Genomic DNA, 7,451 nt, shown 5'->3' on the forward strand with positions numbered 1-7,451 from the left:
CTCAAGGAAATGAACAAGGTGGTAAGATTTGCTAAAAAAATAATTTTAAAAACGTCGAAAAATTTTCCATTCAGTTTTCTTTTAGGTTAGAAAATATGGGTGTTCCACATATATTTGTTAAAAATTTTATCCTGTTAATTCGATAAAAATACGCTTAATCCATAAACTTTTACAATAAACGAAAACAAAGAAAACAAATCTTAAAAACATATTTTATATCAGTTCAAATTATGAATTTTTTCCCCTCTCTTCTCCTCGTCCATATGGAACTTGGATCTGACATTTGGAGAAAAAAATCACCATGAGTAATTTTAAACGTTAAATAAAAAATAAAAAAATAAAAAGATTTGTAACCGTGCTCACAAGATATAAGGCAATGAACTTACGGAGGAATCACCTGGGAAAGGACATTTTAGGGGCCGACCCCTAATCTCCTTATTGGGGCCAGATAACGAAAATTTTATGATTGAATATTGTTTAAAACATCATTCTAAGCATCTTTTATTCTATACTGCTTTTCAAAATATTTGTCCTTTTTGAGATATATTCGATCGAAGTTTTGGATTTTTGGCCCCTTAAAACCCCTAATTACGTAACGCATAATAAAAAAATTATAATGTATACTTTAATTAGTAAAAGATGAACATTTTTGCTTCTTAAACATATTACAAAATATTTCTCAGTAAAGTGCTATGGGAGAAAGACTTTAGAGCCCTTTTGGCCCCTTATTTAAGGGACCAGCCCCTTTTTCTTGTTATCAAACGGAAGATCCTGTAAATATAAATTTTATTTGCTCTATATGTTATTGTAAAATATTTTCAGGAAAGGAGATAAAGAACGAAAACCATTAAAAATTACGTCGTTTTTTAAAACTCGATTTTCGGGTCCAGGCGAGCTTCGACGCCTTTGAAGCCAGACAACCACAAATGCCTTTAAACACATCTACAATCTTTTGTCTACAATCCCTGAAATTTAAATTCAATATCTTATTTTGTTTAGGAGGAGATAGCAGGACAAAATGACCCTCTAAAAATCACTAAAACGTCAATATCTCCCGAACGGAAATGACGTCATTCAAATAAAAAATTATATATAAGGTTTTTATCAATATCTACAAGATCTGAAATTTTCACGAAAATCAGTCAAGTCGTTTTCAAAAAATCGCTTGTACAAAAAAAGCGTAAGAAAAAAAAATTAATAAAAGGGAAAAAGAAACAAAGCAATAACAAAACGGAAGACCTTAATAATTTTATAATTTTTGATTTTTTAAATTTTTACAAAACGAAGTAGAACAATTTAAAAAACCTACGAGGAGTTGATTAGGATAAAGGACTTTTCATCGCTGAAAAATAGGAAAGTGATTTTTATAAATTCAGCTTTTAAAGTAGAACAATACTTTGTTTAATTTGATTAATTTTTTCATTTGATGAAATATAAACTTATGAGTGAGTAATAATCTAACCCAATGGGAGAAACCTCCCACTCTAGGGACTTTTCTGCCCGCAGCAGTATTCTCGGTTTACTGAAAAAAAAATTGTTGCTGAAAATTTATTTGTCACGATTAAATACCCCCCCCCCTAAAAAAAAATATCTTCGATCTATAATTATACAAATGTACTAACCGATCTCTTTTAGGTTCCATTGGGGTTTTTGTTTGGCTTTAAAAGCTGTCCAGCTTCTCTTTGATTTTTTCAAGGAGATCGATCAATCCCCTCTTTACAATTGCAAATGCACTGACTGAAACATTTTTGTCCCCCGCCGCAACGCGGAGCGGGGACATAGAAATGCCGGGCGTCCGTCCGTGCGTCCGTGAATCCGTGCGTCCGTCCGTCACACTTTTTTGTAAGCGCTCTCATGCCTACAAATTTGACGGATTTTTATTAAATTGATAGCAAATGTTTATATCACTATTACCTTGGTCAAGTTCGAAAATCAGCATTGATCGATACTTTTTGTTGGAGTTATGGGACTTTGACCGCAATAATGACTCCGTTTGATCCAAAAATTAACCTTGTAAGCGCTCTCATGTCTACACATTTTGACGGATTTTCATTAAATTTATACCAAATGTTTATATTTCTATTACCTTGGTCAAGTTCGAAAATCAGCTTTGGTCGGTACTTTTTGTTGGAGTTATGGGACTTTGACCGCAATAATGACTCCGTTTGATCCAAAAATTGACCTTGTAAGCGCTCTCATGTCTACAAATTTTGACGGATTTTCATTAAATTATAACAAATGTTTATACCACTATTACCTTGGTCAAGTTCGAAAATCAGCATTGGTCGATACGTTTTGTTGGAGTTATGGGACTTTGACCGCAATAATGACTCCGTTTTATCCAAACATTGACCTTGTAAGCGCTCTCATGCCTACAAATTTTGACGGATTTTCATTAAATTTATACCAAATGTTTATACCACTATTACCTTGGTCAAGTTCGATAAAAGAAAAACAAAGAAAACAAATCTTAAAAACATTTCTTATTTTATTACAGTACAAATTACATTTTTTTTCTTTCTTCTACCGTCCATATGGTACTGGGATCTGAAATTTGGAGAGAGAAAAAATCACCATGAGTAATATTAAACGTCAAATAAATTTAAAAAAAAATTCGTAACCTTGATCACAAGATAAAAGGCAATGAACTTACGGAGGAATTATTATGTCCGATTCATTAGACAGTTCGCTGCAATGAGACGAAGAATTAAACTGTTTTAGAACGGAAATTAGAAGTAAAAACAATTTCGGTCTATTTAGATTTTACTGGTGAAAACTTACAAAGGAATTCCTAATTTGGACTCCTCAGTGCTGATTGAAAAAAAGTAAGTAAAAAAACCCCAAATTTTATAATCATTCTAACATATTGGATTTTTTAAATTTGACAAAACGAAGTAAGAAAAGTTTTTAAAACCTACGAGGAGTTAATTAGGATGAATGACTTTTCGCCGCTGGAAAAAATGGATAGTGATTTTTTTATAAATTCAGCTTTTAAAGTAGAACAATCTATTTTGTTAAATTCGATTAAATTTTTTATTTGATGAAATATAAACTTATGAATGACTAATAATCTAACCCTATGGGAGAAATTTCCCACTCGAGGGAGTTTTTTGCCTGCAGCAGTCTTCTCGGTTTACTGAAAAAAAATTGTTGTTAAAAATTTAGAATTTGTCACGATTTAATCCCCCCCCCCCAAACAAAAAAATGCATTCGATTTATAATTATCTAACCGATCTCTTTTAGGTGCCATTGGGGTTTTTGTTGGGCTTTAAAAAAGGACACTAAGGAATGATTTGAAGAGATTTTAGAGTAACGTTTTTATTTTATAATTAGCAGAAAAAAGTAAAACTTAGTATTACTAACCCATTTTTTTCACCGCTGGGTTTTTTCTAAATTAAAAGAGTATGGCTTTTTTTATTCGATAGAAGAATAACTAATTTCTTGAAGGTGTAGATTTAGAGTCAATTTGAAATATTATTTGAAAAATAAGAATATAATGTAACCTACACGTCTGGGGTTGATTCTATTTGTCTTCCACCCCTTCTGCTGTGTCTTTAAAATAAATGATCAGAATCATTTTCTATCAAATATTCAGTTTTCCAAAAATGTACAAATATTGATATGAAAAGAAACTTAGATTGAGTGTATTTTGTTTCAGGAAGATTAAATAACTTTTTAAACTATTGAGTCCAGCATATCTTTAATTCTGTCGAGAAGTTCGACTACTTTAATTTTACAGTTGCAGATGCATTGACTGAAACATTTAATTTTTAAAAAATGAGTATAGTGATCAAGGGTAAATTGGAACACTAATTGCAATTAACTGTTGCACGAATTATAAATAAGGCCTAAAAAAATAGGTTTGTTTCCGCTTTCCCGACCGACCCTAACTTAAACCCGCCGACCCAAATTTTTTTTTTTTTTGAGCTTTTTCGTAAATTTCCGTTTTTATCCGTTTTTTGTTAAAATTTCGTTTTTATCCGATTTAAAAATTTATTAAACCTATTTAGATGTCATCAGTGTTGTGTAGCTGTTTGTTATTTACAAATGGCAGCACATGTCGTGCCAGTTGAGCTCAAGAAATGTTCCCATCAGCCGGCAGCCGGGGAAAAAGTTCATCAGATCATTTAAAAAATGACAACAAATACTTGGTTGTTTTTTATCTTACCCAGTTTAATAGATAAATGGTTTAATAACCACAACTGAACAGATGGAGAGGGGGAAAAAAGATTAAAAAAAAAAAAAAAAAAGCCGACCTACCGACCCTTATTTTTTTCAGCCTGAAAGCGGAAACAAACCTTTTTTTTTAGGCCTAACTAACCTCGCCATAGTTTTCAAAAATAAAAATCCAATAAAAAAAAATGAACCACAGCTGATATGAAGGACCTTAGAAAGGGGACATAATAGTGCTTTTCAATGATTTTATAATCCGATTCCAAAGAAAGAAATCTCATGCCTGGAAATGATTGGTTCAAAGTGTATAAAAGATGGGATGTATGAAGAGGTGGGGGGGGGGTGATAGGGGGAATACAACATAAACATTGGATAAGAAGGTCCAACCCAAGATCTTTTTTACGGGTGAATGCAGAAAGCTATAAACTTATACATTACAAAGAAGTAATGTTTGGTGTTGTAACCCCCCCCCCCTTCATCCCCCCCTTCCCCTTCCATAAATATTTCACCACCTGCTAATAAGTTAGTGCGTTCTGTTTTTGTGCAGAGGGTTAGATTGTCAGATTTTCATTAGAATAAGGGGGTCACAACACCCTCTAATATATAATGAGAGCAAATAATTAATTTGCAGCCAAATAGATTATGTCATGAGTGGGTAGAGAACAATACTGCATTGTTTCAAACATCAGTAATAGGTGTATCAGAATAAACTCCTAGGTCAACAAAAACGAATCTATTGTATGCACTGTCGAAAGACAAATATCAAAGTCAAATAAAATTGATATAAATAAATCGTAGGAACTTTTTGATGCAAATGAAGTGGGAAATTAAACTTTATCTGTAGATGAAACCGCTGTTGCAAATCACCAGCGAGAAGCGTGAGTAATCTCTTCTTTTTGTCATTGTATCTTCTTTTTTATTAATACCGTTATTTGCATCAAAGATTTGATATTTAAAAAAAACGTTTAAACATTTGACATAGAAGACAGAATTTTACAATGATCTGTGAGATTTAACAAACTTCCTGTACCTTTGCACAACACGCGTCCGTTCATCAGTGAACACGCCATGAGGGAATGACTGATAACGGTGTCACGCGTCACACGGGTGATTGCACAGAGAGGAAGGTTCGCAGATTTGAGAAAAAAAGAAGAGGTCAAGTGACCAAAAAAAAGTTTTATTTCGATCGAATAGTAACAAAACTTTTGAAATCCAATTTCTTGAATTTTTTTATTTTTATTTTTTTTTCGGAATTTATTTTACGCACATTTTATAAAACTCAACTCTGAAATACAATAACTTAACTGTTTCCAAAATAGGTCTTCAAATTAAATTACTTGCACAATAAATCGAAAATATCACCTTAACTAACACTCGAGTACAGTAATTTAGCTTCACCAATCACATCTCAGTTTTTTTTACGTATATAATTACCTGAACAAAGGAAACTTTCTCCGGTAGACTGCATTATTATTTGCTGTATTGCAAACATGCATACATGCACAACCGCTTGTATACCGACATGTTGCTACATTCCTCGTGAATCAGTACTTGGTCACGCGACGTGTTTGTTTTCAAAATTATTTCAATTATCGCACATTCCACCTCGACATTTGATACAAATTCTGAACATGCACGTACCTGACGACAGAAGCCCATTCCTGAAACGTTTTGACAGTCACATGGTGGAGTGTCCCGAAACAAATATATCCCGAGAAACACATGTAAAATAACTATCACAATCATTATGAAAGAAAATGTGAATAACATCCAACTGTTCCACTTGGTAACTTTTTTTGTGGGAAAAATAAGAGAAAAAGTTCCTACGATTTATTTATATCAATTTTTTTTGGCTTTGATATTTGTCTTTCGACAGTGCATACAATAAGTGATTCGTTTTTGTTGATCTAGGAGTTTAATTATTGATTAACTAAACCATGTCTTCAAATTAAAAACGTAGATTCATGAACAACGGAAGAAGCCCTCCTTGGTCGGCCACCGACCGGTTTGTGTGATGGTTTTACTTTGGTCATTGTTCTCATTTAAACGACAAAAAAATAAAGATAGCAATCTGGGTTCAAGTAAAAAGATATATTGACTTATGAGAGGTGCTTTAAGGATATACCCCCTGAAAGAAATTTAATGTACATTTCCATTCCATTCATTTACATTCAGTATCATTTTACAGTTGTAACCTTAAAAGATGATTGAAATGTTCGACTGAATACAATAATATTAAGACACAAAAACCTAACTTTCAAAAGATTTAGCATTAATCGGAAATAAAAGGTTTTCTAGAAATATTTTAAAACTAGTGATAACGAAAAGTTAATATAACTCGTACTAATAATGTTTCTTTCTTGTAATACTGTAATAAGAAAAACAGAATAAACCGAAAACAATCCAGCGAGTCATAAAAAGTATGTAACGTGAAATGAAATTAGGGAATAACATGAAGAGAATAACCTTTTTCCATTTTTAAAGTTTATACTATGATTATCGGTACAACTTACTAAGAAGCGAAAATCTACAAAATAGTAAGTCGTCCTAAGATGTTTCCTTTAACTAACATCTTACTATAAACTAATAGTTTTTTTTTTAAATAAAATCGACATAAACCGACACAAACTAAAACGGATAAAATTGAGAAGAGTATTTGCAAGCATTTCCCAAACAAAGATTTCTGCTAAATACTAAGTGCTCGCCATCTTTAAACATTTTTCCTGACAAAAATCGGCAGATACCATTGAATATATTGAAAATAAATGTGATAAACTCATTAAGTATACATTTGTAAAATGCGATTTTTTGAAACTCTAAAAGAAACATTAGTGTTTTGAGCTTCCTTAATTGTACAAACTCCATATAGCCTTTTTCATAGCCTAAACAAGTTCATAACTTCATCTCTTCATTAAAAAAATCTATTCCAATATGTATACCCCATTTTTGATTCATTTTATACATTTATTTTTTAATATTTGTCCATAATGCAAGTCTGTGAAATGGAAAATTATTTTTTTTCCCCTGAAAGTAATATAATGAAAGTTCCAAACACATACAAATGAACCAAGTTACCTAAAAAGCTAACTTGAGTTTTTTTAACTCAGGTGAGCTAATTTTATTTGACAAATTCTTGTCAGAAATGTTTAAAGGCCGGGGTCGACCTAGATTTTCTGCGACCTCGTAGACAATTCCCAGCAGGCACACAGCATTGAATAAACCTTGAATCAACGTTGACTTTCTGTGTTGATTCAACGTTTATTTTATGTTAGATTTTG

General features: G+C 32.1%; 1 pseudogene; it reads right to left on the reverse strand.

Annotated features, from left to right (window-relative positions):
* Positions 1-218: 218 nt before the first annotated feature.
* On the reverse strand, positions 219-6,215 carry LOC128174821 (uncharacterized; annotated as a pseudogene).
* Between the last annotated feature and the right edge of the window lie 1,236 nt (positions 6,216-7,451).

The sequence above is a fragment of the Crassostrea angulata genome, chromosome 2 (assembly GCF_025612915.1).
Source record: "Crassostrea angulata isolate pt1a10 chromosome 2, ASM2561291v2, whole genome shotgun sequence".
In the NCBI taxonomy this organism is placed as follows: Eukaryota; Metazoa; Mollusca; class Bivalvia; order Ostreida; family Ostreidae; genus Magallana; species Magallana angulata.